The sequence below is a fragment of the Alligator mississippiensis genome, chromosome 3 (genome assembly GCF_030867095.1).
Source record: "Alligator mississippiensis isolate rAllMis1 chromosome 3, rAllMis1, whole genome shotgun sequence".
Lineage (NCBI taxonomy): Eukaryota > Metazoa > Chordata > Crocodylia > Alligatoridae > Alligator > Alligator mississippiensis.
Genome location: NC_081826.1, coordinates 145699501 through 145724340, shown reverse-complemented (window position 1 = coordinate 145724340; position 24840 = coordinate 145699501). Strand labels below are relative to the sequence as shown.

Below are 24840 nucleotides of genomic sequence, written 5' to 3'. Positions count from 1 at the left end.
CCAGCCTGCAGGAGCCAATTGCAAATAGGGCGGGATACCCCAGCCCTGGCCAGAGGGGGAGGGCAGGGCCTGAGCCTCTGAGGCAGCCAAGACCAGGCTCAGGCTCAGACTCACCTCCATGCTCCAGGGCGAAGGGCAAGTGGAGCTGTGGGGCAGGGCTGGGAAAGATGGTTGGGGGCTGAGGGAGTGGCGGGTGCTGCCGGCCCCAGGAGGCACATCGCAGCTAGAAACAGGGCCAGGGCGTGAGGGCAGGGGTGCCCCTCCATGGAGGGGCTTTGTGGGAAAGTGTGGTGGTGCCCGGCCACATGCTCAGTGGAGGGGGAGAGGGAGGCTGGCATGCAGCCGAAGCACAGCTCCGTGGCCGGCTCTGCAGCCACGGCGAGGGATGGGGGCGCAGGGGAGTGCTTAGGTTTGCAAGCAGCACTGCCGCTTACCTCGACGGCTGTGACAGCATTGATGGCCGCTGCCTTCAAAACCTCCCGCTGCCGCTGCAGACCTCTGCTCAGAGCTGTGCAGCCGGCCGCTGGGTGGCAGCATGGTGGTGGCTGTGCAGCAGGCAGCCATCCCCACCACCCACCCCACGTGCTGCGTCACTGCCGCTGGCCATACAGCTCTGAGCATGGCTCTGTGGCAGCAGCGGGAGGTTTTGTACACAGCAGCAGTCACCATTGGCACAGATGGCCCCGCAGGTAAGTAGCAGCGGCAGCCCGTGATGGTGGTGACTGCTGTTGCATACAAAACCTCCCGCTGCTGCCGCAGAGCTGTGCTCGGAGCTGTATGGCCAGCGGCAGCGACGCAGCGTGTGGGGTGGTGGTGGTGGGGATGCCGCCCAGCCACCACCACGCTGCCGCTGCCGCCCAGCAGCTGGCCACACAGCTCCATGGTGGCAGCAGGAGGTTTTGTAGGCAGCAGCTGTCACCACTGTCACGGCCCTCCAGGTAAGCGGCAGCTTCAATTTTATCATTATGAGGCCTTGAAATCTTTGAACTCGCTGAGTGGGTTGAAAGTGAAGCAGGCCTCCTCTTGCAGGTACAGAATTGGAACCTCCTTCAGGAACCAGTCTTACAGTTTTGGCCCACTGAAGGACGGTGTTATAACGAATCAGTGCTAAACACACATGGAATAGAGCCACATCTTGAACCCCAAGATGGGAGATTAATCCAACGGATCTGGCTTTGAGATAAAGCAACATCCTGGTCCCAGGTTCCTTTCTAGCCTCAGATATAAAAGGAGCTGCATATACTTCCTAAGAACACAGGACTCTCCAAGGGAATACGGGGACTAAAAATGTCCATCAGAATTGGGTTTGACAGTGTTGCAAGACAAGCAAATTTTGAATCATGGTGTTTCCTCTCTCTCTCTCTTTTTACCAAAGGAAAGGAGGATGTTGACAAAAAATAAAGGTAAAGGCAAATTAGGAGTTCAAATATTTCAAAAGTGTTTCAACCCGAGTTTAGGCCTCAAATGACAGAGTGCTTCCTTTGCAGTCAACTGCAATTAATAGGAACTAAAGAATGGGAACCACACACTATCTTTTATCTCCTTGGCACTGAGCATGAAGAAAGGTAAGCTATGCAGGAGGAGGGGCACACTGTATGGGTACTTCTAAGGCCAAAAATCTCTGAGCTCAAGTACCATGATGGAAGCATATCCACATGTATGATATGCTTGGGTCAATCACTTACAGAGGAAATTCCTTTAAAAGAAACTTGTGCTTGGGTTTTGGTTTCTGTTACGGCTTTCCAGAGATTTATGGTATTACAAATCAACAAGACTTCATTTTACAGCTCCATGTTTCAGAATTTTCTTTACCACTTTTAATATCTGTCAAAAGCAAACTGTACTTAGATGACTGGACTAAATAACATAAAATTGCAAAGGACAGATATATTTTTTTACATTCAGAAGCTGTGAACTGTATACTAACACTGAAACTATTATAAATAATCATTTACAAGCCCAAAGCTAGTGATAACCTTCTTACAAAAAAAGTAATGCTAGCTTATAGGAACTTAGGACTGGAAAGGGCTTCTGTGACCAACAAGTTAGGCAAATATTTGCCTCAAATGATCTGTCCACAAGATCCTTTGCTGCTCATACATAACACCCACAAAGTAGGGTAAAAAAAAAAACTTACAGTGTACCACAACTAAGGGGAAAGGAAGATTAGGGCAGAGACACAATATTTTTCCTGGGGATAAGCCAACAATACAAGTATGTGTATGTGCACACACACAGTATTTACTCAAATATAAGGTCCCCCACCCCCCCCAGTCAGGATGGGACTAAAGCACTGGGAGAGTGTGTTCAAATGTATTTGATGGTGACCAGTTCATAGCCACTTGACTTCAGCCTCCATTTTGCTAAGCTTAATGGGTAAACCAATTGTTTAAAATCTCCTTTCAAACAACAGGTTTTCCATTCCCCTAACCATCCTATCAGTCCTTTTTTGTACCTGTCCCAACATAAATTATTTTTCTAGCACAAGTGACTAAAACTGTTCACAGTATTTTATTAATTTATTTGATTCACATGTCATCCTTGCCAAAAAGACTCAGGACAGCTTATAGTAAAAGCAAAATAACTTATAAAAGCAGATAAAATATTTAATAAGATATATGTTATGTAACAGAAACTCCAAAAATAATCCCTCACATTAACATTGCTTGCTAAACATTCACCTAAATAAAAAGGGGTCTTACCAATGTCTTGTACAGTTGTACTAATATTTCCCTGTCCCTACTGAAAATACTTTGCCTAATACATCCTAGAATGGAATTACCCATTTTCACAGCTGCATCACACTGGAAACTCACTGTCTTTCTAAAATGGACCAGTATACCAAAAGTCATTTCTCGTTTCATTGCTCTCTGTCTGACATTCCCCCGCCCCCTGTTACTGAAATTCTTGGTATTAGTCTGTAAGTATGTGACTTAACACTTTATCTTATTAAGCTACATACCATTTCTATTGCTATACTTCCTAAGGACCATAGACTGTCAGAGTCAGAAGGGACTTCAGGAGTCATCTAATTCAGTCCCCTCCATGAATGCAGGACATGCTATTATTTTGTTCCGGACAGGTACTTAATCAGCTTCTTCTTCAAGACCTCCATAGAAAGAAAGTGCACCACTTCCCCAGGCAGTTTTTTCCACTGTCTACTTTACTTGCCATTAGAAAGGTTTTTCTTAGATTTAATCAAAATTTACTTTGCTATGGTTTAAACATATTTCCTTGTGTCCTACCTTCTACAGCAAGGGAGAACACCTGTTCTGTTCTGCAGCAGACTCTCCAGTACTTCAAAATAGTTGTCATCCCCCCCCACCCCACTGCTTAATTTTATTTTCTCCAAACTAAGCATCTCTAATTTCTCTCAACATTTCATTGCAAGTGTTGAATTCCTCCAAACCCTTTATTATCTTTGTTGTTCACCTCTGAAGCCTCACTTCTTAAAATGCAGAGCCCAGAACTCCCTGCTTTCTATCATCCATAACATTCATAAGCATATACCTAGTTTTTGCACCAAGGTTGCTACAGGAAATGTAACACAAGATAGGTCCCAAGATGAATCCCTGAAGAACAGCAGTAGTAAGATTTCTACAGTTGGGCAAATCCACTTTCAATAGAGTCCCATTGTGGTCTCCCTTTTAGCCAATGTCTTGCTCACTTTACAATCAGAGCATTAATCCACATTTTCTGCAGCTTAGCTAATTATTTCCCATGAGGCACAACAAAAAAGTGTCAAGAATAGAAAATCTGTAGGTCTGGATGATATACCAGTAGAATTTATCAAGCTGGATAGAAAAGCAACAACTGACATGATTCATTTGTTCTGTACAGACTAGGGTTGGCAAGCTGGTCAACTGACCTGGCAAATAATGTCAATTGACTTGACTGCCTATTATTTGACCACAGTAAGAAACTGCCAAATATTCTGTGAAGCCAAGAATGCTCTTGTGTAGCTGGCAGGCTACCTTTCTTATTATATTATAGTGCACAGGGTCATCCATTATTAAGGGTTGGAGGACTGTGCAGACATGCTCACACTCACTTTCTCTCTCTCTCAACTGAGGAACAGGCAATTCCTTTGTCACTCCTCGCTTCTGGACTCTTTTAGCTTCCTTTCTCTTCATCCATTGAGCCAGGTGGGGCTACAAGAGCTACTCGGGGAGCGTGTCTACACATGCAATTAATGTGCAGCAATAAACTCTGGTGCATATCGCACCGGAGTATTTTGCTCCCGGGCACTGCAACACATTGAGCCAGGTTGGAACAGCCCCAGTGGGCCAGGGGCCCAGAGGTTCAGCCTTCCAGCCAAGGGCTGCTCTGACCTAGCTCAATGTGCTGCAGAAGGGCTGGCTGGGGCACAAGCGTGCTCCAGTGTGAGACTAGCTGGCAGGCAGCCCCTGCACAGAAGCACTGTTGTGCCCCAGCCAGCCAGGTCAGCATCTACACATTGCTGTGCACTTAAGAACTCTACCATATTTACAAGAACTATCCTATGGTGGAGTTTATTAATTTACTGTGGCCTAACAGGGCCAGATGTGTAGACATTTAGACATTTACTGTGTAACTAATTAGTCAGCTGCACAGGAACTGCCTCATGTAGGCGTATAGTAAGGAAAGAACCAAAACCAGAAAAGAAAAGCTTCTACTGGCCATTGCTGTGATTGCAGGCATCACCAACTACAAACAGCAAAATACTTGAAGAGTTGGCTTGCTGCCTACTTAACATAACTGCATTTTTAAAAGTGACTTCGGCCTTTTATAGTGGCTGGATGTGTTTTATTTCTGTTTAATTTTTTTCTTTTTTTTTGTGACTGTTGAGGCTGACTTTTTAGGGTTTGAAGATAAAAGCCAAAGAAAAGAACTGCTCAGTCTTGAGTATCATTTACAATCAACTAATTTGTTTTTTTTTAATTAGCACAAATTTCTAACATAGTGAAGATTAAAGTTGCTCTCTTCACTGTTCTAATCAATTAATACTTAAAATAGTTTACCATTATTTGACAACAGTTAAACTGGCCATATATTTTTTCAGTGGAAAAGAGCAACATGCATTACAGTTCAAAAAAAAAAAGACAATCAAAAGGAGCATACAATTACAAGAAAATGTATTTACTATCACTTGTGAATTAGGTCTCATTGACAATCATTTTGGAGAGGTTTAAAAGAAAAACAGAATAAAACAAGTGGGGTGGAGACCTACAAGGAGCGTAAAAGATCAATTTGAGGATCATACTCAGCAAGGCCCAAGAATCTGGGCAAGTATTATACCTCTGCTTTTTTACTTCACTGAAGTATTTGATTCAATGGAACGTGATAAGTTATGGATGATGATGCTCTAAACAGGATTCCCTCCGCAACTGCTTGAAATACTGTGAAAGCTCTATTGCAACTAGAAGCCCACCGTTTAACCGTCAGACATTACTAAAATTATCTTTGATCTCCACCCCAGCTTCAATGCACTGATGCTGCACTTCGTCCATCCCAATTCTCCTTTTATTTTTCTGACTGAAGAACCTTTTGCAGCTTCTTTTGATTTTTGTTCCAAGTTCCAACTCAGCTACACTTTTGGCCCTTTTCACTATTTTCTGCACATTCTAACCTCTGAAAGTAGGTCTGCAACCCTTCCCTATCGTTTTTTTCCTCTGGGATGCAAGCTCCAAAGACTGCACTTTTGACTTAGTGCTTTCATAGCTCTACTACATTTAAAGTCTTGAGCTCTCAAATACAGTAGCTTCCCTAACTAATGTCCCTAGTCTATCAAAGTTTTCCCCTCCAATTTCCAAATCCTTCATTGTAGAGCAATTCCTGTCAATCCTCCAATTTAGACCAAAATAAATCATGACACATTAATTCCACCCACGAACAGTTTCTCCAACCAGTTTTTTCTATAGAATTCTCACTACTTACTAATATCAAATCTAAAATAGTATTGCTTATCATTGGTTCAGTGACCACGTGATTGATAAATCTACTGGCTATCCAATATGACACCCACCAGATGAAACAGATTAACATTTTTATGATGGCAGTTTATCTAATCCCTACATCCACTTAGAAGTACATTTAAGTAAAAAGTAAAATATCTGACATGTACTATTATACTTTAATGAATCACAAGTACCAGAAGAATGAGTGTTACTGATACTGATGCTTTCACCTACAGATTTTTATTTAAAAACCAATAAGATTCAGTGGGCACATCCACATGAGACACCCACTCCATAGTTGTTACTGCGCAGTTATTTAGTACTTGCATAACCAAGTACTAAACGACTGCACAGTAACTGGCATTACTGCGCAGTAGTATCCCAGCATGGTTTCCTGGTATCCCTTACTGTGCAGTAGCTCATTACTATTGCAGAGTAGCTCATTACTACTGTGCAGTAGCATCACATCATGGTTCATGCCTGGCGATGCTACTGCACAGTAATGAGCTATTGCACACTAAGCATCTTATCTAGCTACACCCAGTGTTAATGGTAATTTAAAGGCTAACAAAAGATATCTAGCATGTCTAAAATATGTTCAATCTTGAATAAAATCTCAAAAGAAAAAGAATGAATTAAAAAGGTTTTCTGCAATTTTGTCTATATACAAGAACAGATAATAGTAAAAACATGTAGCAAGTGATTTAAAATAATGTCTTCTATGTTTATTTAAGGTCTTCCACCACTCATTTCCAAAGCTTTTAATAGGAGTAAATAAACTTACACTTCAATATAAATGATTAGGTAGAGAATGGGGACAGTAAGCAATAATTCATCACGTCCCAGAGGAAACTATAATTAGTGCAATTAAATAAGGCTTCCAAATGTATAGTAAATTAGTGACCAAGGTCCTGAAAAGAGGTATTAACAATGATTTGTTAATAGTATGTGTCCCTCCCTGAGGGAGCCCTGATGGAGCACATGTTGACTTATACAGATCACTTGACAGGGACTTGGAAAACCCAAAAATTCAAGGGTAATATATTTTCTTTTCCCTCTCAGAAAAAAATCCAGTTGTGATTATCTGATGAGTAAAACTTAATAAAAATGGAGTAAAGACATTTTGGCTCCAATCAGGCAACTCAAGACATAATCAGATACAAATAATCAGAGTTTTACTTTTGTTCTGATGATCATCAAGATATATTGATGAGTGCTAAGCACCTTTACATCAAGATAATAAATTACATCCCTGTGACTTTGATGTAAACAAGCCCTAAGTCTAAATTCAAACTAGTACATAAGGCCTTCACCAGAATATCTACAGGAAAAGGTAGGAGTGAAGCCGGTAACTCCATAACCAAATTGTTTCTCAAGTGAGGTGGCATGTTTACTAGTAGTATTGTAGAATATCATGGTTTCATTCTGAATTTGGCCCCCCCTGCAGCCAATCTCACCATAGGCTGGAAAATTCCAGCCCTCTTGCAAATTCCAGCTGTGCCTGGGCACACCGTCCTCCAGCTGTCCTTACTTCCCCACCTCCTGTGAAAGAGCAGAGCTCTCCTACCCGCTTCCCCTTCCCTGTGCTGCAGTGACTGAAAAAATCATTCCAATAAGGAATGGATCAGAGGGAGCAGCTGACACAAAAGGGGCTGTGTAGCACACAGATTGTCCAGCATCTCAGGCTGCCTTCTCTCCTTTCTCCTATGAAAAACGGGTTGGCTCCTCTTAACACTCACCCCTCCCCACCCTCTCCATCCCTGCAACATCTGACCTAGAAAATACCATTAAAACTGCCCCTCCACACACTGCTAGGAAGAGGGAGGAGAGGACTGCTGCAACTGCTGCCCCAGGCATAAGGAAGGAGATGAGGAATCCTTGGAGAGTACAGAAGGAACAGAAGTGGGACTTGGGACAGGAAACCTTTGGAGCTAGTGGGGCAGAACTGATGTGGAGCTGAGGGGCACCTATGCAACTGCTGGGCCTGGAAACGGGCAAGTGTGGGTACAGGGCTGGCTATCACAGAATTAATCAGCATCCAAGGTCTGGTAGTAGCTAGACGCTCTAGACCAGTAGGGACCAACCCTTTTGGCAAGCTTGCCACAAGGTAAGCTCCTCAGTGGGTGCATCTACATGAGATATTTTACTTGAGATTAGAGCAATTACTGCACAGTAAGCATCACCATCTACATGTGCAGATGCTTACTGTGTGGTAATTAGCTCTAATTGCGTGTACATTTTTAGCTGTAAGTACAAGTAGCAAATTTGCTCCCAATTACTTACTGCACAGTATGGCACATGTAGATGGCTGACCAGAAACAAACATGCTTCCAGTCAGCCAGGGAACAGGAGGTGGGAGATTGCTCCCTGCCCCTGGGAGCTGCCTGCTATTAGGGCAGGCTCCGCCACTGGAGCCTAGGCAGGGACAATGTCCCCCTGCTCCAGCAGAAAGGAGCATCCAACCCCTGCTTCGTGATCAGGGAGAAGGGGCTGGGAGATTCTTATGTCCCAGCCCTAGCTCCCCAGTCACAGGGCCGAGATAAGAATCTCCCAGCCCAAGGCCGCAACTGTGGAGCAAATCCATTCCCACATCTCTGCACATGTAGACGCCTGCCTGGGGTGAGTTTACTCTACAGTAAATTACTCTAGAGTAAACCAACCCTGAAGCGTTTGCATGTGTAGACGTGCCCACTGTTCCCCAGTGTCACTCCAATCCCCTTCCCTTGCCTACTCTGTGGCTCTGCTTTCTGTTCTCTGCCCTATCTGCCACTCTGTTCCCTGTTCCCTCCTTGATCTGCCACCATGCCATACATAGAAGCCTCCTGTGTCACTTCTGGCATGCATGACATGGATTGGCCATCCCTGCTGTATACTACCAGGCAGCCAAGAAGGCCCTTTTGCCACGGGGGACAGATGCACCTTACTCTATACACTACAATATATTAGGAACTTTGTAGCTGTCACAGGTTTGTTGAGGGTCAGCTACTGAATATAGCATGTACCTAAAGCAATAGGAAGAGCGTGTACTTCTGTATAAAAATGCACTGCTTCTTTGAGAAAACTGACATACATAAAAATTGACTTCCCTTCCATACATTTACTGGTCTTATGACATGCAGTGGCCAAATCTAAAACCCCACAGTTGCCTTTGTTTTGTTCTCACTCTGTATTTGAAAAATTATTTTTTACTTTTGTCTGCATTATAACTTCCTTGGAGAATCCACTACTCGGAGATTACTCATTCATATATAAAACTGTTTCAGACATTGACATCTCAAGTCTTAGCTGAGAAGGCATTCACTCCTCTTTTCTAAGCTTGTTTAGTTTTCTTTATATAATCACTTAACTGAAAACAGCATAAGGGTGTAAAAATCAATAAGGACTCTCCTGCATTAGTGTAAGCCACAGGCTTCACAGAGCTGCATGAGGATGCCCAATCCTCCAATTTGTCTAGGTCACTCTGAATCCTATCCCTACCCTCCCGCATATCTACTACTTCCCCCAGCTTGGTGTCATCTGCAAACTGCTGAGGGTGCACTCTATACCATTTTCCAGGTCGTTGACAAAGACATTGAACAAAACTGGCCCCAGGAACGACCCCTGGGACACTCCACTTGATACTGACTGCCAGCTAGACATGGAGCCATTGATCACTCTGAGCCTGATGATCCAGCCAGTTTTCTATCCCCTTTACAGTCCATTCATCCAGCTCGTACTTCCTTAGCTTGCCTGCAAGAATGTTGTGGGAGACCGTATCAAAAGCCTTGCTAAAATCAAGGTATATCGCATCCACCCATCTCCCTGTATTCACAGAGCCAGGCTTCTCATCATAGAAGTCAATCAGGTTGGTCAGAAATGATTTGCTCCTAGTGAATCCATGCTGACTGTTCCTAATCACCTTCCTCTCCTTCAACTGCTTAGAAATGGATTCCTTGAGGACCTGCTCCATGATTTTTCCATGGACTGAGGTGAGGTTGACTGGTCTGTAGTTCCCTGGATCCTCCTTTGTCCCTTTCTTAATTATGAATGCTTTGTTTGCCCTTTTCCTGTCATTCGGGACCTCTCCTGATTGCCATGAGCTTTCAAAGATGATGGCCAATGGCTCTGCAATCACATCAGCCAACCAACTCCCTCGGCACCCTTGGGTGCATCCCATCCAGCCCCATGGATGTATACATGTCCAGCTTTTCTAAGTAGTCCCAAACCTGTTCTTTCACCGCTGAGGACTGCTTACCTCCTCCCCAAACTCTGCAGCCTGGTGCAGCCTTGGCTGCAGAACCTGGTGCAGCCTGTGACCTTGCCTATGAAGACTGAGGCAAAAAAAGGCATTGAGCACTTCAGCCTTTTCTGCATGCTCTGTCACAAGATTGCCTCCCACATTCTGTAAAGGACCCACACTTTCCCTGATCCTCCTCTTGCTACCCATATACTTGTAGAAACCCTTCTTGTTACCCTTCATATTCATTGCTAGCTGCAACTCCAGTTGTGCTTTGGCCTTCCTGACTTCAACCCTGCATGCCCAAGCAATGCTCTTATATTCTTCCCTAATTATTTGTCCAAGTTTCCACTTCTTATAAGCTTCCTTTCTGTGATTTAGTTTACTGAAGAGTTCCCTACTAAGCCAAGCTGCTCTTCTGGCAATTTTGACTCAGGGCATCTCTGGGTACGCTCCACAAGCAGGGAAACCTGGTGTATCCCCATATGAATAGGTGCTCTCTGACATTTGTCCCACAGGATCAGGGCCCTGAAGTCATGGGAGTAGCAGCTGCCTGACCCTCTGGGACAACAGGAGATGTTTGTTTCATGCAGTGAAGCAGATCAGCTGTGCAGGGACACCCTGGAATATACATTCCAGCAAAGCTGATTCACTTCATTTGGCAACATCTGTTTATAGCTTAAGATCTGCCTTTTGGTTCTCTTGTCCAGTACTAGTCCTCAACAACAACATGGAGCAGAAGAAAGTAAGTGCCAATAATATAATATTTTGTGAGTGGACGTGAGATCATGTTGTTCTTATTAGCGGATCTGTAACAACCTTTGCCTACCGTCATGCCATTCTAATATAGTAAGTTAAAATGTTATTTTATCTAAAATGTTATTAAAAAGTGTTGTTTAAGCTTTAATACCTTCTGATATTGACAAATAGTTCATTATGAAAATATGAGAAATGTATGATAAAAATAGAATTGATTTCTAATTCGCACAGTTATTCCAATAGGTGTTGATTATGAAGCTTAATGATGACAGTTTATATTGCTAAGTATGTTTCTGCTTAACTTTTTGACAGAAACACCCAGACACCCTGGTAATGTGGGAAGTGGTTGCACTACTGTCACTCTCAGACTTAAACTCAACATTTGCTACTTCTAATGAATAATACAGATTTTTTGTCAGTAAACTATTGCCAAAGGTTACAGATAGAGATAACCAGATTTTTTTTTCATATGGACAGTGTCAGCTTTTCAAAAGAACATTGAAAACCCCAAATTTTGCATGAAGAAATAATGGAGATGTGTCTCATGGGACTTATACTTTGGACACCTCACACCCAACCTCCCTTTATGGGTCAGGCTGGCTAGACACACTGCATTGTACCACAGTCATTATTCTTGTTGAGGTCCCATGGCACATTGTGGAAGATGTGGTCTAATGAAATGACAGCGGGGAGAGAAGAATGGTAGAGTGGGCTAAACTAAAACTTCTGCAACATACTATGGCGCCATTTCCAAATGTATTTATTTTTCCATTTGTGGCCAAAATTCTTCATTTCCTGGTGTTTGCTTGTTGACAAAGAGTCAAAACTTTCCCCTAACCAGATACACTTTTCATAAAGAATTTCATTTAGTCAAAAACTAAAATTGTCAAAACAGTCCCACTTATAGCATTTTTTGGTCAAGTGCATAGTTCCCATTTTTTTGCCAACGCACACAGATAAATTTTCATTTACCTTATTCAATAGCAATAATTGCAAAAAAAATAGTCTCTTTTAAATGTAATATTTCTGAAGAGGCTGGATTGACGGTTAACTGAAAATTAACTTTAATACAGCTACCTGAAAAATCACTGCTTCCAACTATGTAGTGCAGGAGGTGTATACTCCTGAAGCTGGCCATTCACTATTGCCAGTACCTCTAAAGAAACTAAAATTAACATGGAAATATCACTTCAACTATATATTATGCAGGAAATGAAGAAGACAGAAAGGAGAAAGACAAAGCAAGAAACAGATGGAGAAACAGCTGGCATGAAAGAAAGCCCAGCCAGGGAGAGAAGAATGAAGAAAATTAAATGAGAAACTAAAATACAAGTCAACTGCAAAACAAACAGGAACTTTAAATATTTGAAAATTGATTTTAAAGGATTTTTCTGGGTTTTTTATCCTTCTTCTCCAAAAATAATTCACAGGAAGAAGACATGCTAAAGAAACAAAAAGCAAATAATTTGTTACACTATTTTTTGCCTAAACATTGAGAACTGTAGTCTAATATAATTAAGATACTCCAGGGCATTTTTATTGGTCAATTAAAGTATTTTAGGCAGCTGAAGGACTTAACTACTTCCGAAAGAATCTTGCTATGTAACACAAGAACATAAAACTAGTTTTATTATGTCTTGATGCAATATTTAAGGCTTAATCAAGCAGACAAAAACTGTAGTCTTGAAAATAACTGGTTGGAGTAAATAAACTTCAAATATATTTCTAAAAATACATCTACAAGGCTACATTAACATTTGATTGCATAAATGCACTCCGATTTACTGAGTCAATTGTAGTTTTATATTTCAAATCATCATATTCTTCTTTAAAAACAGAGAAAAACAGAACATTAATGTACTGCTAAAATAATTACAATTCCTGCACACAACAGGATAACATAGGGATTTTTTAACAACTAAAGCTTATATAATGTAAAAAGACTATCTTTAAACTTCAGAGTTTCCTATACTGCAGTTGCACACATCAGCAGTATGCCCTAGGTACACTGTAGTTAATATGAGCAAGTGATAAAGTGTTATGGTAATGGTCATGTGGGTGACAGCTCTGTCAAAATATATCATGCACTTTATGTTGCACTTCTGTTTCTTCACACAAAAATGTGTCTTTATTGACATTCAGGCACTTTTTTGTTATACTAGTGTCTTTGGAAATATTTAAATAGAGTTATTCTGCAGACGAAGAAAGAGCTATTAGTTGTATAATATTTGTATACTGGAAAAGAATAGTGCGATCTTTAAAGGGATTTCTCTTGCACATACATTTGGGCTTGTATCCATTGTATATGGACAGTAACTGGACTGCCAGAACCTACATTTCAAGTGTTTTTCTCTCAGCAGTTATACAAAATGTTGTTTTCAAAACTTTTAAACAAAGCACAACCTGTCTGAATGTAAAAAATAGTTTTAAATAATTCTTGGAGAATATAAATAAGTTGAACAGGAACATCCTATTAAAATTTTATGAACTAGATCCAATTTTGCCTATTAGGCATCTAAGTGGCAGAGTTTATGCACCTAATTCTTTGAATACAAGGAATTAACCATCTTCAATAGCAAGGAAAATCCTGGTCTGAGCAGGGGGTTGGACTAGAAGATCTCCTTAAGCCCCTTCCAGTCCTACTTTTTATGATTCCAGGATTTTATGGAGGAAAATAAATGCAAACGTAGCTTGATTCTGTAACAAAGGGAGAAGGATGGAGTGCTAGGGTCTATTCCCTGGTCCCAATGCTGTTTATGCATTTTACCAAAAGACTATGTCATGCAAAATGCATAAACAGCATTGGGAACAAACAGGGCAGTATCCTCTTTGCAGAACTACAGAGCCATGTTCCATCTGGCATGCTCTCCTTTTGGCTACATGCACTCTTCCACTCTTTCTGCCAGTGACCCAACATCAGCAAGAGGACCATAAGTCTTGCCTAGCCTCCAGCCTGGTAGTTATGATACTTTCCTGAAAACTGAAAGATGTGCTTTCAAACTACAGATGCACCAATATGTTGGTCGCATATTGGATTGGCACCAATAACAGGAAAATTAATATTATCGGCAACCAGTTTTTTTTGGCTGATAATGTCATTGATAAATGCTGAGTACATGTGTGCAGCTGCAGCATGCAAGTGGCCAGAAATGCAGCCTGGCAGCTTGGAGAATGGCATCCTGCCGGTAAGTCTGTGGGGGAGGGGGGCAGGGAAGGGGCACAGGAGAGGGAAAAGGTGTTATGGGGGCACAGATCAAGACCTCCATGGTGAGGAAGGGAGTGGGACAGGGGCAGGCACTGCCCAGCCAGGGTGGTGAATGTGACCCTGGGGCCAGGAGCAGGAGGGACCTATGGGAAGCTCATCCCAGTGATGCGGGGGTTGGGCAGCTCCTCGCCACTGCACACACCCCCAGTGGAGGTTTAGGGGGCATGGGTCCCCCACATTTGTGCGCAGGATAAGGGCAGGCTGCCTGCTGTGGGCTCAGGGCCAGGGGCTACACCGGGCTCTTCCCAGTTCTGCTTGGGGCACCAGGGCTCCTGAGGGAAAGGCAGAAGGGGCACTCTAGGAGGGTTAGGGGGACTAAAGCCACCCTAAAATTTCATGTAGCACCCCCCCCCCTTTCTAGCACCGCTGCCACGTGCCCTGCACAGCTGAGCCTACCCTGCTCCCATCCTCTCTGAGCGCAGGCCAGCCCCCCCGCCAGGAAGAGGCCAGAGCAGCCCCTGGCCCCAAGCCCGCAGCAGGCAGCCTGCCTTCAGTCCATGAAGAAATGTAGGGGCACACGCTCCCCATGCCTCCCCAGAGGGTATGCGTAGTGGTGGGGAGCTGCCTCTGCCCCATGCCCTTGGACGACCCATCTGTGGGTCCGTCCCTGGGTAGTGCCTGCCCGTCTCTGCCCCACTCCCTCCCTCACCCTGGGGGCCTTGATCTGGCCCCCCAAGCCCCTTCCCTCCCCCACACTACTTCTCCCCAACAGTAAGGTGCACCAATACATCAGTCTGATATTGGATCAGCACTGATATAAAGAAAATTTTCTGTATTGGAAATTGGCCCATTGCAGCCAATAATTTTTCAGACAAATGCCCGGGCATGCACACAGCTGCAGCGCAGCATGTAGTCAGTGAGGAGCAAAGCCAGCAACCTGAAGTGCTGCATGCAGCTGGTAAGTCTGGTGTGGTGGAAAGGAAAAGGGGCGAGGCGTGGGGGGCATCAAAGCCTCTGGTGAGGGAGGGTGTAGGGCTGGGGCAGGGGCTGCCCAGCCAGGGCCGGGGCAGGCGTGGGACAGAAGTGCAGCTTGTCCAGGGGCGGGCATGGGAAGTGGGTGTGGCTCCTGCCACTACTCCCGCTGCTCATCCAGGAGGGAATGGGGGGGGGGTCGTATGCCCCTAGATCTGCAAGGGGTAGAGCAGGGCAGGGCAGGGCAGGCTGGGGCTCAGCTGGGCAGATCCGGGGACACATGCCCCCCCAGACGAGTGGCAGCAGCAGTGGCAACAGGTGCCAGACAAGCACTGATTGAGCTGTGTGCAGCAGTGGAAGGCACCCTCCACCCTTCCCGCAGCCCCCTCCACCCCCCAATGATGAGCCACACTTCTGTCCCACGCCTGCCCTGGTCCCGGCTGTAGCCCGCTCTGCACTGCACAGATCCAGCGGCACATGCCCTCCCCGCCCCCCCCAGATGAGCTGCTTGCAGCTCTGCCCCCTGCCCATCCCTGCCTTGGCTGGTCAGCACCTGCCCTAGCCCCAGTCCCATTCCCTCCCTCACCACAGGGGCCTTGATCTGTCCCCCCACACCTCTTCCCTCCCCTTCCACCACACCAGACTTACCAGGTGGATGCAGTTCTTCAAGCTGAAGAGCTGCATATCGGAAATCGGATTGGTATTGGTCAATATGCCTCCTTAAAAATCAGCTATTGGTATCAGCCCCGAAAATCTTTATTGGTATGCGGCTACCCAACTGACTTACCGGCAGAAGGCTGCTCTCCTAGCTTCTGGGCTGCATTCCTGTAAATCATTTATCGGATCATTATCAGCTGATATGGCTGGTTAATAATCAGCCATCAGTATCAGCCAAGAAAACCTGTATGTGTGCACCCCTAATTCAAACCCCTTTAGGGTCAGGTGGGTCTAGTCCCAGGTCTCCCATCTCCTGGGCAAGTGCTCTAAACCAGCAGGTTGTTGCTATCCCCTCTAAGCACCTGGCCTCTTGAGATGGATGGGCATGATGTGCTGCTGTAATGCAGGCACCTGAGAGAAAGAAGATTGAACAAAATCCTGGACCTAACATGTCCTATTGACAGCCTCTAGGTGACTCCTGGCTCAAGGTTTACCTCCTTTGGAAGCATAAATGTCTGCCTATTGAAACCTTGGAAAGATCTATTCATCTTCCCAGGCAAAATGAGATCACTTTCCAAAGCAACAGGTGTATTTTCGGGAAAAATTGAAACAGGAAAACCTCCCTTAAATAAAAATTCAGTAAACAGGATTTTCCTGTAAAACTGCATTTTTGGTTTCTAAACTTATTAAATAAAAAAAAGCATTTGGAAAAGTTTACAAGGGAGGCAAAGTAGGAAGCAATTCTATTACCAACATCATGCCAACCAACACAGATTTTCTTTTCCTTAATTTTCAGATGGTTTCAAATGGAGATGTAGAAACGGCAAGTATGCCCTAGTCTTTCCAGGGTTCTAGAGGCAAGTGTGTTAGGGGTTGTGAAGTTGCCTCTGGGTTTGTCATATGCTGCACTGATGTCTCCTTTGTCCCTCTGGGAATCTTTTTTAACATATTTTAATGCTAAAAAAAATCCACTTGTGAATTTAGATCTATGAAATCTGTTCTCAAGCCAGTCCTCAAGAGAGCACTACAAAAATAATGTAAGGTAAATACATATTTTTTCAAGGACCTGGAAGAATGAACTCATATGTAATCCCTGAAGTAGATCACATAAGATAAAGCACACCCTTATACCACACCCTGCCTGTTGTGCAGGACACTACATATTAGGTATGAAATAAGGTATGTTTTTCTTGAAAAAAAAAAAATCTTTTCTATTTATTTATGCAAGAGTTCAACTTTTTCTGATTTTTGATAAAAAATGATAACCAAAAACACTTCAGGTTTCTAAATTAATTTTTTTTCACTATTCAGCATTTGCTTTCCCACCTTATTATTTCCTTCCCTTATCACCTTGGTGGAAAAAAACTGGATTTAGCTGGACTATTTCAACTACTAGGCATCTAAGTGGACTGAAGCACCAAGTATGATTCTATTCCCCCTGTTTGTTTCTCTGAAAATCCACCAGTGCAATGACTTTTATAACATAGCAGGGGTGCCTACACATGCCCCTGACTGTGCAGTTGTTATTGTGCAGTCATTTAGTACTTGCTACAGCCCCTCCTGCCTGCACAGTAATGACTGCTATTGTGCAGTCCCGGCGGCACATGGGTCATTTCTCACCCTTCTGAGCGGTAGTAATAAACTACTGCCGCAGTAGCTTGTTGCTATTGTGGCAGTAGCATCACCATCATAGTTCATGCCCACAAATGGTACGGCACCATAGTGACGAGCTATGGCAATGTAGCTCATCGCTATAGTGACATAGCATCTTATGGAGATGCAAAGCACTGTCATTTTACCCTAAAGATTGAATCAAAACAAACAGTGAGAAGAAGGTGGAGGAAGAGCCACTTATATTTTGTCCTAATTTTTCTTGGGTTAAATGTAGGTCCCTAAGCTCGCTTACACACTTGGTAGATGGAACAGAATATGACCCAGTATATCTACTGACAGACACTACAAGTTCACTCCCCCTATATCGAACCCATGAAGCCATTTCCTATGGTCCATGGGGCTCCTGGAGGGCCCAGGAATTCAAGGGCAGAGTGAGTGAGGGAGAGGGCCTGCTACAAAATTCAGGGCTATGGGGTAACCTTCAGTGGCAGCAGCAGAATGGCAAGCAACAGCTATGTCAACACAGTGTCACTTTCCCCACCGCTACTCACTCTGCCGCCACAGAGCTATCCTGTGAGGAGCACTGCAGTCTACATCCAGCCTGGGAGAGGCAGGGTAAGTATACCCTGCCCTATACTGTAGTTTGCAGTTGAAAATGAGTTTCTGAGATAATTTACAACTCTCAATACATCTATAAAAAAAGATAAATCAAACAATATTGATAGGCATTAAAAAGTAAATGAAAAAACTCATTATCGTACCAGATGTCAGTTTAGGACATGCTTGAATGACTTGAGTGATAAGTAATTCTGCCATAACAGTCACCTCAAACCATGATCTTCAGCTGATAGGACAAAAATGGAGGGTCACTGAAGATACCACCTTAATGCAAGAGCTTGCTAAAGTGACAACAAAGATTCTTCAATATGACCGGCTGACCCTAGTTGACTTTTATGATGCCTGGTTAAAATGCCAAATGGAAACATCAAACTCTTATTGAAAAACTGAGAAAAAAAATCTTGAAAATGTCAGATTTCTCCCATGCATATATTGTGATCTCAGATATCAATTTGCATTGGCAGAGTAGACAAACTTCTATTTAACCAAAATGTGGATGAAAAAATGGATAAGCTTCAGTTGAAGTAAAATATAATGATGGCCACTGTCAGATGTCTGAGCTTCAAAGATCAGATGACAGGTTGGTGTGCGGGCCAGGAGCGGTCCGAGGCCCTCGGGGGGGGGGGGGGAGGGGGGGGGTTCCCGGCGGGCTGTGGCCAGCAGCCCGGACACGCCGGGTCGGGGAAGGCAAGCGGCACGCTAGAATTAGGCACGGACGCTTAGTGGTTGATTTAAGATTATTTTACTTACACCGAAGATGGTCGCGATGCAGGCAGGAAAACTTGCTTGAGTTGCAGTTACAGACAGAAAAGAAGAGAGGCGGACTAGAGTTCCTTCCTGTGAACCTTCTAGCCCAATCCGGTTGAGAGCTCTAAACCGCGAGCCCGTCATGTCAACTGAAGAAAGTACTCGAAGCAAAGAGCTCTGAATAGACTCACACGAAGTTTGCTAGGTTCCGTGGAACTTGCGCGCAGGGAAGGGTACGTTGAGGGATCAGGCAGCGACGGGGAGAGGCAAGAGGCTGATCAGACCCCTGTAGCCTTCTTGAGATACACGCTGGGTCCAATAGGCTCCGCAGCGCTTAGAGATCTTCATGAGATGTCAAGTTCTCCTCCTCCAGATGGCTGTGGAGTCCTCCAACTTGGGCGGAAACCACTCAAACCTCTTATATGGCTAGCAAGCCAATCGCTAGCCGCCATGTGGGAATAATTTAGAACTGGCCAATAGTGGGACACAAATTTGCATACGAATGGCGGGAACTCCTTGAAGCATGCACTTCTCTTTTTGCAACTAAGAAATGCACCCTGCAAAGAAAGCTACGAGTGGCGGGAAATAATTTAGCAGTGCCAAAGCGCACACACAAAAATCACACCCTTGGGTTGTGACAGTTGGAACTTTTTTAAAGCACATAGAATCGCTAAAAAGAAAAAGATATTTGGACAAGAGAAAGTGTAAAACAGGTTTAGGCTAACTCTTTATTCATTTGCAGGGAAGCCATTTCTCAGTAAGAAAGAAAACATATTGAACTACTGTTGACTATTTTCTGTTGTTTAGGCTATTAGTATTAACTAAAGGTATTTGACATTTGGTTAAGGTAAACACCTTTTCAAAATGCAAATGGGGACACATGCCACTTAAAAAAAATTGGGGGGGGGGGCATTCCGTACCACTGGCACCGGCTGAAGGAAATCTACAAGAAGAAGTGAGAATGGCAGGTGGGGGATGTAGGACACCAGCAAGGGGCAGCTGGAGGAGTGGGGGAGGGGTAAGGACAGTCAGCCTCTCCACCTTTTCCAGTCCTGTGTATGCACACAAAACAAGAGGGGGCGAGCGCTGCTTTCCCCTGGGGGGTGGGGGGCGTTCTAAGGGTGGGTTTGCCCTTCTGAAGCACCGGGGGGGGAGGGAGGGGGAGCATGGTCCTTGTGATGTCTCTTGTGACTTCGTAACATGTGCAGCCAGAGGGACAGAGCCCTGGGGTGGTGGGGAGCGGGGAGGATGGCACATAGGAACTGTGTTGAGGGGAATCTGGGACAAATGCTGTCTTGAAGCCATTCAGTCCAGGACTGAGACTGGGACTTGATGTTTACATTTCGGGACTGTCCTGCCCAATTAGGGACAGGCAGTCACTCTACACCTTGGTGCCTACAGTTTACCCCTAGACAGCTATAATAGATATCATGAACTGCAGCCAAAAAGCACAAGCATAATCTAAGAAAGGATAGGAAAGCCTTACAAAATTACCAGTCTCCACTAAATCTTTAAGAAAAAGGGATCTAAAGCAGAAGACATAGTAGATAGTTCATCCTGATATTCATTTCCTCCCCAAACTGGGAGCTTCTAAGAATACTTCGTATAAACTCTAAATTACAGTTTTTACATACATTTAAACTTTGTCCATTTTAGCAATTCCTCACCCCCAAAATAATAGATCAGGATAATGTTGGCTCATAATACAGAAAAGTGCACTTAAAATGTGTTTAAAATATGGTGGAAATTTGCAATAGTTAATTCCTTTACATCTCTCAAATTTCCCCAAATTTAAGGAAACACCTATTTTGTTTAATTGAGACTCACAGAAAATTAGGGTTGGAAGGGACCTCAGGAAGTCAGCTAGTCTAACCCCCCCACTCAAAGCAGGACCTTAAAAACCTCCAAGGATGGAGATTCTACCACCTCTCTAGATAACACATTCCAGTGCTTCACCACCCTCTCAGTGAGAAAGTTTTTCCTAATATCTAACTTAAACCTCCCTTGCTGCAACTTGAGAACACTGATCCTTATTCCGTCATCTGTCACCACTGAAAGCAATCTAGCTCCATCCTTTTCTGAACCAAACTTCAGGTAGTTGAAGGCTGCTATCAAATCCCTTCTCAGTCTCCTCTTCTACAGATTAAGTAAACCCAGTTCCCCCAGCCTCTCCTCATAAGTCATGTCCCCCAGACCCCAAACCATTTTTGTTGTTCTCCGCTGCACTCACTCCAACTTGTCCACATCCTTTCTGTCAGGGGGGTCCCAAAACTGGACACAATACTCCAGATGTGGCCTCACCCGTGCTAAATAGAGCAGAATAATTACTTCCCTCGATCTGCTGGCAATGCTCCTACTTCTGCAGCCCGGTATCCTGTTAGCCTTCTTGGCAATAAGGGCAGACTGCTCACTCGCATTCAGCTTATTGTCCACTGTAACCCCCAGGTCCTTTTCTACAGAGGATGCTGCTCAGCCAGTCAGACCCCAAGCTATAGCAGTGCATGGGATTGTTCCATCCTAAGTGCAGGACTTTGCACTTGTCCTTGTTAAACCTCAAAAGATTTCTTTTGGCCCAATTTTTCCAATTTACCTGGGTAACTCTAAATCCTAGCTCTACCGTCCATTGTATCTACTACACCCCCTAGCTTGGTGTCACCCACAAACTTGCTGAGGATGCAATCTGCTCCATCTTCCAGATTGTTAATAAAGATATTGAACAAAACCGGCCCCAGGACTGACCCCTGGGGCAATCCACTAGACACTGGCTGCCAACTAGACACTGAGCCATTGATTACTAGCCACTGAGCTCAACAATCCAGCCAGTTTTCTATTCACCTTACAGTGTATTTATCTAACCCATACTTCCTCAGCTTGCTCGCAAAAATACTGTGGCAGACCATATCAAAAGCCTTGTATAATGTATATTATGTCCTCTGCTTTCCTGCATCCACAGAGCCAGTCACGTCATCATAGAAGGCAATCAAATTGGTCAGGCATGACTTGTCCTTGGTGAATCCATACTGACTGTTCCTAATCACTGTCTTCTCCTCCAAGTGCTTAGAAATTGATTCTTTTGAGGACCTGCTCCATGATTTTTCCAGGGACTGAGGTCAGGCTGACTGGTCTGTAGTTCCCTGGATCCTCCTTCTTCCTTTCTTAAAGGTAGACACTATATTTGCCCTTTTCCAATCATCTGGGACCTACCCCAATTGCTAAGAATTTTCAAAGATAATGACCAGATTCTGCATCATATCAGACAACTCCCTCAGCACCTTCAGATGCATTGCATCCGGCCCCACGAACATGTCAAGTGTTTTCTAAATAGTGCCTAACCTGTTCTTTCACCATTGAGGGATGCTCACCTTCTCCCCAAAGTGTGCTGCCCAGTGCAGTAGTCTAAGAGCTGACCTTGCCTGTGAAGATCAAGGTAAAAAGGCATTGAGCACTTCAGCCTTTTCTTCATCATCTGTCACTAGGCTGCCTCTCCCATTCAGTACGAGACCCACAGTTGCCCTGACCTTCCTCTATATATTCCTAATATATTATCATATCCTAACCACTTGTACAGCTACTGTTATGACTATGATTTAAATATTGATCATTCACTCCAAGCTCTTCACTTACAAGTTTTCAGTCCTGTTTGCTCCCTATTTGCATTATAACCATATTATTTCCTATAGTTGCCAGCTACAATACTGAGACGTCATAAAAGTGTCATGCCCAAGCTATATTAAAATTCTACCAATAGTCCCAACAATACAAGTAAGGATAGAAATTGATCCTTTTAATATAGAGGTCCAACATGATAGAGAAAATGTTAGAAGATGTTACTTCAGTTTACTCAATTTCCTTTTTTTTTTTTTTTTTTAAGATAACCCTGTTTATCTGATGACAGTGAAATACTAGGAAAACTCATGTAAGGCACAAGTTAAAAACAAACAAATGATCAAAAACCAATCGTTTCAATTTTAAGTAACAATTCCATTTTTGTAATTTTCTTCCACTAAGATTAAATCTTTGGCCCCAATTCTGTAAACACCTAAGCACATACATGTAATCCTAGTGCGTTCAATGGGACTACTGATAAGTAACATTCAGAACGTATACGCGTGTTTGCATCAATTTGCTTGATGACCCATTTTTTGTGTGGACAGTAACCAGTGAGCACCTACACGTCTGTCACGTGCTAATTAGCATGCGTTGGAGCAGACTCAATTAACAGTCTGCTGGAGCGTACTAATTAGCACACTTCAGCAGCCTCAACCTCACATGTAATCAACTTCCCTGTGCTTCAAAATGGCAGCGAGGGCACTTTAACTAAAGCTCGTTGAACAAGTTTTAGTTAAAGCACCCCTGCCACCATTTTGAAGAGTGGGATCTTGAATACGAGACACTGCAGGCACTGTAGAGAGGCTCCCGAGAGCCACTCTAATTAAAGTGCCCTCCTCTCCTGCTTGCCCAGAGCACACGTAAAAATGCCCAGTGTGACTAAGGCCTCAGCTTACTGTAAACAAGGTTATAACATTACACAGTTTTCTCTTAATAATCTTGTAAGAAATCATTTGTTCTTCATATTTGAAAGCTTCCATTAAATGCAGCAAAGAACGTATCAAAGTTATCAGATGAGATGTTTATACAGACTTACATCTATTTTTATATCTATACAATTATAGATAGATATATACATCTTTTGATATAGAGATACCAGCAATTTGCTTGGAAATGGAATACTTGAGCAATAATTATAATATATGATTATGATATATATCATAATTATTACTCAAGTATTCCACTTCCAAGCAAATTGCTGGTATATGCAAGAAGACCTGATGGAAGAAAGCTAAGGTTTGATTTCTAAATGGTTTATTTTGTTGAACAACTGAATTTTATTTCTGCCAATATTATTATGGTATCCAGAGACTCCAGACAAATTTAGGGCCACATTATGCTAGGAAAAGAGGCACAGAAGAGATGAAGTGACTTATTATCACAAGTTACAGACTCAGAGCCAGAATTCAGACCCAGACTTCCCATATTTCTCACAGTCTCATATAATGTCAAAGAAAATTATTGTGATCATCAAAAACATTTAGCATGAAAAGGAAGGACTCACGAAACATGCAGTTATCACTTAAAAAAGGGAGGTAATTCATGTTAGTGTGCTAATACTAATACTACCTTTCCAAAGAGGTAATTGATATATTAATACAATCTGTTCAATTTATAGTTTATGTTCAAATAGGTAATAGTCACTGCTTAGAATTCAAACTGTTCAGCTGTGAGGGAACTTAAAGAAAATAATGGTATGCAACAAAAAGGGCATTTTTAGTTCTATTAGAAATAACTTCTTTTTTATTCAAAAAATTGAAAAACAGGACCGTAAGGAGTGACTGTCAAGCTAAACTCACATAAAACCTCAAAGTTTAAGTGCATGCTCGTTATATTAATTGCGAGTAGGAGTAGGAGTAGGAGAAACAAAAGGAACTACAAGCCAGAATCAGTCAAGGCAGAGAGATCATTTTCAGGGAGTAAGTTGTCACTAGGAAGAAGAATGGAGGGTCTGGGAATATTTACAGCCAGTTGTTGTATTAGAGTTAACTGTGAGAATGTGGGAGGATTTCCTGTTCACAGCTCATTCCTGAGGTGCAGATTTTTTATCTCTCTGCAACTTTAATCATTTGAGCTATCTGGACAGCAGCAAACCCTCCCAAAAATAAATAATAGGGAACTCCCCTCTATTAACCACCTTCAAACATTTGGTTAGGGCAAGGTTGAGTGATTATGCAGAGGTAACTGCAAGATGTGGTGTATTCAACTGACCTTTTCCTTTCATGTTGTGCAAGTTACTCTATACAGGTCACTTCCACAAGTAATATACCCATAAACAGTGTCTAAAGTCATTTGAAACTTTAGAGCATTTAAACATCTAAGGAATAATAAATACTTCATTTTTAATTTGTAAAAACAGAAGACCCTGTCAAACTTTTACAAAAAATGTCTTACAAGTACTAAATAGCCAGAGCTATTGAAATAGGAGATTGGAGGCTTCCAAACTATTTCTGTCCCATTAAACATGCAAACATGACAAGATGATACAAGAATTAGGAATGGGATAT

At 43.2% G+C, this 24840-nt stretch overlaps 1 protein-coding gene across 3 annotated transcripts in view; it reads right to left on the bottom strand.

Moving 5' to 3' along the window:
* TMEFF1 (transmembrane protein with EGF like and two follistatin like domains 1) overlaps positions 1-24840 on the bottom strand; it is a 245486-nt gene that overhangs the window by 99007 nt on the left and 121639 nt on the right. The window lies entirely within an intron of this gene.